The following is a 10,603-nucleotide window of genomic DNA, read 5'->3' as shown; positions in this document are numbered from 1 at the left end:
GGGAGTAGAAAGCCTTGTCTTTCTCCGGAGGAGCCCCACTGGTAGTTTCAAACTGGTGACCGTGTGGTTACCGGCCTAATGCGTGATGAAATTATGAAGAAAAGATTCGATATCTCTTTTATGAAGGAAGAGGCGCCTTCGGGGTGGTGTGGTCACTGCTGTTGGGCTGCTTACCGCAAGGTCAGCAATGGGAAACCACCAGCCGCTACCTCAAAGAAAAACGAGGCTTTTACTCCTGTGAGAAGTCACAGTCTTGGAAAACCACAGGGACAGTTTAGGGTCGCTATGAATCAGCATCAACTTGACGGCAGGGCACGTACAGTGAGTTTTTGGAGGGCTGTGGAGTAGAGCCTTTGTGTTGTTCGATGGGAATCATGGGCTATGGAAAGGACCGATGACCTCTCAGAGGCGATGAGGTTCAGTCTTATGAAATCAATTCCTACCCATAGGGATCCTGTGTACAACAGAACAAAACACTGGACGGTCCTGTATCGTCATCATTGCTGTGTGTGAGCCCTTCGCTACAGTGATGATAACCCTCTCATTGAGGGGCTTCCTCTTTTTCACAGGTCCTCGACTTCAGAAAATAGGGTCAGCATTAAACAGTATAAATCAATGCCAGAAGTTTTCCTAATAGGAATGGTATCTCTCTACTGCAAAGGGTGCTGGGTTTATAGCTCAGGGCAGTTTCATATCAATGAAGTTAGGATGCGGTTGGAAAGAACTCCATCCCCCTTGCATGAGAAGGACTTGACTGGTCTCTAGGACTTTTAAGGCCAGTCAGTAGTTTTTTAATCAAATAATTAGTTTATGTTGAACAATTTCACCGATGTATAATTCATATCTCATACATTTCAGTAGTTCGATAACATGATAGTAGCTGTGTGACCAACACGACAACTAATTCCAGGCCTTTCTTCTTCCGAGTCCTCCTTGTTCAATCCCCATTTACTGCAAGCCTCCCTGGTCGTTTCCCTTCGAATTTCCCTTCGAATCTATTGATCCAGTTGTCGTCTCTATAGGTTGACCCAACCTGGGTTTCATATACCGGAAATCATACAAAATCAAGACAGAATACAAACAAATGGCCCCAAACAATGACCCATCAAAACAAAGAACAACCTCAATTGAGAACAAAGCAGGAACTAATAGAAATAAGGTGTCACATTTTGACCTAACTATAATTACAGTGATCCACCCTACAATGTACTCAGTCTGTTAACAAGGCCTCTCCCATCTCTGGTCCACAGTCAGAGGAGATTCACCAGAGGCTTAATCTGCTTGCAAGATCCTGCAAGTGGGTTTTGGGCTTGCACTGTCATCCGCAGCCTTCTGCAAACCAGGTGTTCAGAATGGAAGCTATAATACTATTCCCTCTGAGTTTGGATTTTATTATTTACAATCCTTGGATCACCCGTGCTGATGTGGTTCTTTTATGTGGACTTGGCTGATGCTGCATTTACATGGCTGCTTGTTTTAAGACAAGGCTTTAAGACACCAGATACTATTCTTTCTGATAGCCAGACACTATCTGCTTTCTTCACCGCTACCGCACCCATATTTTCAGTGATCACTTCATGAGGGTAGGTGTTGAGTAGGGCCATGTCACAAGAACTAATTGTTCTTAGATTGAGCTATGATTAAATGCAAACTCAAAATCCATTCATACAGTTATGGTGTATCTATGTCCCTGGTTCACTTTAAAGACATCGCTATTATTTTTTCTTGAACTCCAGGGAGTGACTTTTGAGGACATTTGCCATTTTTGACATCCTAAGAAAATACAGGAACCCTGATGGTGTCGTGGGTTTCACACGGGACTGCTAAACTCAAGATAAGCAACCTGAAATCCCCCTGGAGCTCTCTGGGAGAAAGATGAAGCTGTTTGCCCTGTAAGATCTACTGCCTCAGAAGCCTAAGGAACTGTTGTACTCTGTCCGATAGAGTTGCATGTTATTTGTGTCTAAAAAGAAGTGAAGTAGAGGTCAGTGGAAAACGAAAGGATGATCCTCAATGAGATGGATGGGCACATTGGCTTGAACAGCAATCTCAGCAATAGCAGCGACTGTGAAGAAGGCACAGGAGTGGGCAGCGTTTTGTTCAGTTGTACGGAAGGCCACTGTGAGTTAGAACCAACTCGATGGGGTCTAAGGACACCAACAACAAGGAAACAAGATTCATTCAATCAACCACCAATCCTTTAATGGAGAACAGCAATACATGTTTTATAGGTTTGGGGTAAGACTTTGAAAAGATAATAACAACGGAAAAGTGAAAGCTGTCCCAAGGCCCAACAGATGAGTCAACAAAATATACACACGCTGGAACATGGCTCAGCCATAAAAAGAATGACATGCTGATTCTTTGTGTGGATGAACCTCAAGAACACGCTAAGTGAAAGAAGCCAGACATAATTGCATAGTTCTACGTATATAAAATATTAAATTCATAGAAACAAAGGAAATTAGTGGTTGACAGGGGCTGAGGAGGTGACCGCTACGTTTTGAGCCTAACTTGACCAGGCCTCAGAAATCACAGTTACCTAGTCTGTCAACCTGTGCTTACCACCTCAGCTATCGCTATTGACCCGCTATAAAGGTCTCCAATATTCCATTTAAGGAAAATAACACAGAACTGACAAATACTTTTTGCCCAGCAGCAGCTTCCTTCTTCTCATACCTCTCTGTCCAGATACCTGTGGTTTCTTTTGCTTTCCCTGTGCAGCGCTGGTCTTACTTCTGGACCAGACACCCCCAATTCATGAATTTCAAATACGGGCTGTAAGTTTGTACACCATTTTATTTTTAACAAGGTAACGAGCATCTCCTGAAATTAGTTCGTGGTCATGGTTGCAAGACTTTGTGAATACGTTGAAAACACTGATGGTATATTTTAAGAGGGGGACTCGTGTTTAACGAATTAAAGCTCAATAAGGCTGTTAGGAAGATTGTTCCATCTGCTTCTATGATGCGATCAAATCCCATAAGGTAGACATCACGATGACATTTTCAAATAATTCATAAAATCACGTCATGTAATGCTTCTCCTAGAATCTACCCTTGTTACCTGAGCGACCCCCCACCCCCCCACCCAATATGGTTCCTTAGGGGCCTGTCCAATTGGGAATCTAGTTAGCTCCTTCAATGCTGACTCAGGACTGTAAAAGTTCATGAAAACGTCTGTTATTTTCCCAAGAACTTTTGAAGTCCCCTCATCTCTTTTCATCTTTATGGTATTAGAGACGTTTTCTTCCAGTAAACCAACAATTTCTTCTGTGCAAACCAACAATTTTCTCTGTGCTTTTACATATTTTTGTTTCTTCCTATTCTGGGATTCTGATCACCTGCAAGTGTGTGTGTGTGTGTGTGTGTGTGTGTGTGTGTGTGTGTGTGTGTGATGGTGTCCCACATTATTATGCTTTCTACTTTTTTCCCATTCTCTTTCTTCTGATTGTTCCAACAGATGAGTATTGAGGGATTTCTCTTCAATCTCCCTCATGCATCGTCCATGGATTCAATGCACTCCTCTGCCCTTTCACTACGTTATCTAGTTCTGAAATCTCAATCTTGATTTCCATTTGCAGTTTTTGTATGGTTTCAAAACTTTCATTTATTTTGTTATTTGTTCTTGGAGCATTTTACTGATTTCTTCTAAAGCTTGATAGAACATAATTATGTTTTTACAGTTAACCTGATTGTAGTCTCCTGGATACAAGAAAAAAATCTGAACCACAATTTGGGACTTGATCTAGGGATCCCCAGGACAGAGTCTCAGGAGTTTGATAATATTGGGGGTAGGGGATAGCTGGTTATTTCAGCAAGGCCTGTTTGGGATTAAAAATTAAATCAGGTATTTTGCCAGCAGCTCCACATAGATCAGAATGAATTATCTCTGGAATATATTAGAGGATTTTCCAGTAGCGGCTGTCAATTCACAATGGGGACACCACGCTTCAAATGAAGGGAGAACTGTGCAAATTTCATTGACTGTGTTAGTCTGGGTACTTTAGAGAAACAAATCCACAGAAACTCATGTGTAAGAGAGAGTTTTATATAAAGGTTAAGTGCACATCAAGAAAACCTCCTAACCCAGTGCTGCCCAAGCCACAAGTCCAACATTAACCTGTATGTTCAATACCAATCCACAAAGTCCTCCATCTCACAAAACAGACACAATGATGCCGACTGCAGGAGGAAAGCCGAGTCAGTGAATGTGTAAGCATCTCAGCGCTGGCAGGGGTCCCCACACGGGTGCTCCAGACCCAGGGCTGCATCGGCATAGGTCCAGGTGGCTTCTCCTCAGGGATATCTTGTAGGAAGTGAGCCTTGCCAGCTAAAGCAGGGAACTGGCTAAGGCAGCTGCACCCTGGTCCAACCATCACAAAGCAAGAGACCCGAGAACTAAAAGGCGAGGCTCACCGAGCCATTTATCCCTCTGCCCTTCAGTTAACCCCACATGTGTTTATTGGCCAGGTTGGCACAATAAACTAATTCATTGACACAAGAGCAGCTGTCTGCGGCTGTACCTGTCTGCAGCTAACCTCACCATTATGCAAAAACCTCTGCCATGGAGTACTAACATCTCTAAGGTTGTGGGGATTTCAAATCAGGAAGACATGGTGACACATTCACTGCCAGTGCCTTTGTCTTTGGGATCAACTGATGATATATATCGTTTCCCCCTAAATCCTGATACTCTGGTTAATCTTTTAGGAAGGGATTTTTCGTTCAAGATAAATATCATTTACAGTTTATAGGGCAGGGGAAAATCCTTGGGGAAATCTGTGATCACACCATGCAAGAGATGAGGAGCTGCTTAGAATGCAATAGGGAGCAGGAAGAATCGCTTTATAACTGCAGGGCTTAAAATCTCACCTCTGCTGGAGACAAAGCTCCCAATTCCTCTGCGGGGAGATGTTTGGTCCTCAGTCCCTGACACTCTGTGGGCCATTTCCTTTACTTACATCAGTAGGATTGTCAGCAAAGCCTGTGAATTTTTAAATGGATTTTTCTAAACATTCATCCCAAACATCTCAATATCCCCTGAAAGGAGAAGCAAAGGAGCATCTGGCTCCTAGCATTCAAAAATTTTCATCAAGAGACATATTGTTCCTGCACCAGTCCCTGTAACACCCCTATTTTTCCAAGTTAAAACATGCAAGGTGAAAGCAGTTTGTTCCTGAGGCAAACGGGACAGGACCAACATATTTCATGGTCCAAGGTCATGGAATGATGGTTTGAAGCAGCTGGTATGTCTCTCCGCCTGGGAGAAATGGGCACTTGGCCTCCTACTCTCCAGCAAGGCTGCAGAGAGCAGCCACCTGCAGTTTGTCAGTTACTTCACTTTCCCAAGCCCCATCTCCCCTCTGTCTTTGAACAGCCTGGGCTAATGAGCTAACGTTTCTTTGTATGAGTTAAGAATTGTACATTGATACTTTATAAGTTCTTATTATTTTGTCATATCTTACACTGCCCGACATCTCCCATCATCCACTTTTCTGCTGTCCATCCCCCAGGGAGGGGATTATATGTAGATCCCTGTAATCAATTCCCCCTTTCTACCCCCACCTTCGCTCCACCCTCCCGGTATCACCACAGTCACCACTGGTCCTGAGGGGTTTATCCATCCTGGATTCCCTGTGTTTCCAGTTCCTATCTGTATCAGTGTACATCCTCTGGTCTAGCCTGATTTATACGGTAGAATTGGGATCATGATAGTGGGGGGCGCAGGGGTGGCGGGGAGAAGCATTAAAGAACTAGAGGAAAGTTGTGTTTCATCGTTGCTACAATGCACCCTGACTGGCTCGTCTCCTTCCCACGACCCTTCTGCAAGGGGATGTCCAGTTGCCCACAGATGGGCTTTGGGTCCCCAATCTACACTCCCCCTCATTCACAATGATATGATGGAGGGGGAGTGGGGAGGGAGGAGAAAAAATGAGGAGCTGATACCAAGGGCTCAAGTAGAAAGCAAATGTCTTGAGAATCATGATGGCAACAAGTGTGCTGGACACAATGGATGGATGGATGGATTGTGAGAAGCATTGTACGAGCTACATAAAATGATTTTTAAAAACCTATTAAATTCATTTTACATAATAAAACAATTATAACATGTCCTTGTGTAATCCTGGCATGAACATGCTGGCTGCGTGACCTGGGGAGTATATAAGCTCACCTCTAATAAAACTCTGGGCCTTGGAGTGTCTTACTGCAGGGACCCCCATGCCCTAACTTTTGTCTATTTCTTTTATATATAAGTGTTTTTCATTGCAGATCGTACCCCTCTCGAACCCATTGTAATATGATAAGAGTCAGTCTCAATATTATCTTACAAAACTATATATACTTGAGGTTGATCCTTTGTACGAGACCTATGTGCCATTAGCCACACTGTCACCCCACAGCTTCAAGTCGTTTGGAATCTCTACTTGCTGTTATCGGATGCATTCCCGACTATTGCTCCCTTCAAAGTGGCTGATCTGTGTGTGGGACCTTGTTTAGCATTCCTGTTCATACTGATCACACTTTTTTTTTTTTTTCTGATCACACTTTTGAGTTGATGCCAACTCACAGTGACCCGATAGGACAGGGTAGAACTGCCCCCGTGAGATTCTGAGACTCTTTCTGTAACTCTATGAGCGTAGAAAGCCCCATTTCCTCCTAAGAAGCAGCTGGTGGTTTTGAACTGCTGACCTTGCAGGTTGCATAACCGCTGGACTTCCTGGGGTCCTTGTTCATACTGATAGTTTCGATTTGTACTTATGTGAGAAGAACAACAATTCACTTGGACTGTGATACGACAAAGTTTCACTAAACGTTCTACATGTTTTTCTCAAATATGGCATACTAATTAAATGTACTTAAAATTTCAGCAAGATTCTGTTTTACCTCGACACATAGATAACTGTTGGCCCACTCACCATCCAAGGAAGAAAGTCTGCAGGACACACCCACTGCTGACAGGTTGATTCCAGCTTCTAGCAATGCGAAGGACACACAACAAACACTGGGGACCAGATTCCCTGTCACCAGGCTATGGCGATTGTTGTGGCTAAAAATCTACTGGAGAATGTTGGACCCATTTGGGGGCTCTGGTCATTCTCTGCAGTAATAAGGGCTCTTATCTTATAAAGCAGGTAAACACTGTGGTTCTTAGCTTCTTCCCAGTTCCTCAAAGACTACTTTGCTCATATCGACACATAAGAATAATTAAAATCCAACTAGCGTCTTCACTCTCCTGCTATTACTGATGAAGCTGAGCACCATTCCAGTAGGGCCTCATAAACGGATCCCTTTTGAGATTGTTCCTGGGAACCTTCCACGTGGTTCAGTTTTTATCAACTCTGATCTTCTACAGACTGGTTTGCTGAGCTATTGCCAAACTGGGTTTCATTATGTAAAGGAAAAGGCCTTTTTGATAAAAGAACATTTTTATCAGCAGACTCCAAAACAAGGTGAGGCACCTAATAATGTGCCCAGAGATTGTGTGTATCTATTGGAATTCATTGAGTGTGTTTATTGTAAAAGTCATCCTATTCATGTGAATTTAGTGGAGGGGATCCTATCAACCCTTTAAAACAAATCCCCATGCTATTAAAACCATAGGGGCTCAAAGCCTGGATTCACCTGTGCTAGCTGGGGGGGAAAAAAAAGCTAACTTGGACTCAATCTGGTCTACGGAGACAACTAAGGGATTTTAACAGTCTTAGATGAGATGCAAATGACTGCAAGAAGAAGCACCCATCTGAAATGCAGAATAAGAGTATGCAAGTAGCTAAAGCATATGTTTTGTAGCATATTGTTAGCTACACTTTAGCCATTTTGTGTTTTTCTACATATACTTTGTTTGTTTTTTTCACTAAACATTTATATAACCCTGAGGCTGTCTACTTCCATAAAGATGTACAGGCTCAGAAACCCTCCAAGGTGATTCTACATGGTCCTGAGTCAGAACAGACTGGAAGGCAGAGGGAGCGCCAGACGTATTTTGACTTCATCTGGTAATGATTGGTGCGTGCAGGATTGCTCTACAGTCACGGCATTCTTCCTTAGTCCTCGAGTTTTAATCATGGTCTCAATCAAGTTCATTACTATCGGTCTCTTTTTTTCTATTGTGTGGCATGAGAATGCTTTTATTAAATTGGCCCAACTGTTTGTGGCAAGTGCTGCATTAATCACGCCTTACCCCCCCCCCCCAACCGTCCATACAAGGCAGCACTGACTCAGTGCAGAAGTACCACCTAGTGCCTGGAGTACCGCGGGGGCATGAGCGCGGGGTTGCTACTGCACACTCGGTGGTTTCAGTCCAGCAGCTGCTCCTCAGGAGACGGATGAGTCTGTTTGCTCCCATCATGGTCCACAGTCTCAGAAACCTTGAAGAGCCGTCCGACTGTCCTGCGAGGTAGCTGTGAGTCGGGATTGGCTCAGTGGCACTAGGTTTGGCTTGAGTACTATTGCTGACTACGGATCCGAGTGTTAATTAAAAAAAACTATCAGTGTCTGGTTGTGGCATTTGCCCCAGTTTAATGCTTTAATTTCATGTTCCATTTGTCCTTTAATTTCATGTTCCAACTTGACCTGAGCCCAGAGTATCACATTTGATTGTACGCTTGAGTGGGCTAGAGCCAGAGAAATGAGTTCTGAAAACAAATGTAGGAGTCAAGATTATATTGGGCACTAACCTTTTGTTGGGCGTTACCATAAACAAACCTGATTATAGCCAATTGGTATGATAATGGCTTTAACACATGAAATATAACTCTGGGACATTACAATAACCCAAATGTTTCAAAACACTATATTCGATGGGAATGAAATTTTGGAAGAATGCCAGTCTGAAATCATGTGAAGGTGGAAACATGGGCGGTAAAGACAAATTTCTCTTTCCCTAATTCTTCTGATTTTAAACAGGACCTATGTCTTCTTCATCTGTCATGGATGGAATCATAGTCCTCCAAAATTTATGTTAACTTTGCTGGGCCATAATTCTCAGTGATTTGGAAGTTTATGTTATGGTGTAATCATGATATGATGTGATGTCATCAGCCAATAAGTAGTATGGAGCAACATTAATTAGGTGACAGCCTCCATATTTTTAAACAGATGCTTTAGAGCACTCTGGATCTTTCTCTCCTTGCTGGTGTGGATCCCCATCTGCAACATAGAACTCTAGTTTGGGGGCTTGAGCCAAGGGCCAGCCGTATTGCTTGCTGATGCTGGAAGCCATCAATGACTTGACATAACCCCTGATCTCCTGACCCTCTCTGCACTCGCTAGGTGTAGTCTTCCTGCCTGGCCTTCCTCCTCTGTCCACCTACCTCGGTTTCTCAGCCTCAGCACAGCCACGCAAATCAGGAAAACCCTCCAGCTTAACATCTTCTACACAGTCTTGAACCACACAGACCGAACCTCTTCTATCACTATATGAGTCACTTTTCTTGTTATAAACTTTTGTGTCATGGGTTTTGCTTCACTAGAGAACCGCAAAGACAGTTGGCTACCAAATAATAGAGGTTCGTGGTTACAATCTCTGTTGCACCATAGGTTTATATTAATAATAATAAATTATATTAATGATAATGCTCCTCACATGAGAATTATAAAATGTGCTATCACGTGTGCATCTACAATACTCACTGCTCTCTAGTTGATGCTGACTTACAGCATCCCCTGTGGGTTCTGAGACTAAAAGTGTTCACAGGAGTGGAGAGCCCAGTCTTCCGCCCTTGGAGCAGCTGGTGGTTTTGCAGTGCTGGCCCTGTGCACTGCAGCCCAGCGCTTAACCTCGACATCACCAGGGCTCTGTGCATCGCAATGGGAGCTGAAAATCCTGTTTCCTCTTGTGCTCAGAAAATTATGTAGAATGCATTCAGAACCCCAGTAGGCTGAGTTGTTCCTCCATTGTGACCGGGCCCCATGTCACTTACATTTTGAGACAAGTGAAGGCAGCCTGTCAGCAAGAGCATGTAGAAGCATCCAGAGCTGCTAGGCAACCATAGAGCTGAAAGTGTAAGTCACCAGCTGGTACCAGCATATCAACAGACTCATGAATGAGCTTGCCGTCAGCATGTCCAGGCAGAAGATAGTATACTACAGGAGATCAGAGGATAGTCTATGAAATTCTTACTCAAGAGGAGGAAATGTTAAGAGACAGGATATCAAAACAGAGACATCTGACCTGGCTGTAACATGCCAAGCTAGTCAGACTAGACGTGTTAGGTGACCTTTGCAGGTTTTACTTTTGCTGCTTGGGGGATACACCCCTGTTATTGTTAAGGACCTTGACTAATTTATAGTTGGGATAAAGAATGTGAAGAACTCATGGAACTTTGGAATCTTCATCACATTCACTTTGAGCAAAGTCATACTTCATGGAAACTCTTTGTTTCCATTCTCCACCAGAGAGTGAATGCACCCAGCAAGGTAGTTATTAAGCCCTTCCTGAAAATAGTCATCAGATCATTGTTTTGTAACCAGCATGGAACCCCCTTTAGGCCCTGGATCTTGCAATTACGTCGTTTAGCCAGTCCATGTTGTACACTGTAACCAATAATGTAAAAATGTATGCTTCACTTTGTCCCACCTAGCACTTACCATAATCACTA

This window comes from Echinops telfairi, unplaced genomic scaffold, assembly GCF_000313985.2.
Source record: "Echinops telfairi isolate 266 unplaced genomic scaffold, ASM31398v2 ScPeMD7_7410;HRSCAF=8448, whole genome shotgun sequence".
In the NCBI taxonomy this organism is placed as follows: Eukaryota; Metazoa; Chordata; class Mammalia; order Afrosoricida; family Tenrecidae; genus Echinops; species Echinops telfairi.
This window is presented reverse-complemented; position numbering follows the sequence as displayed.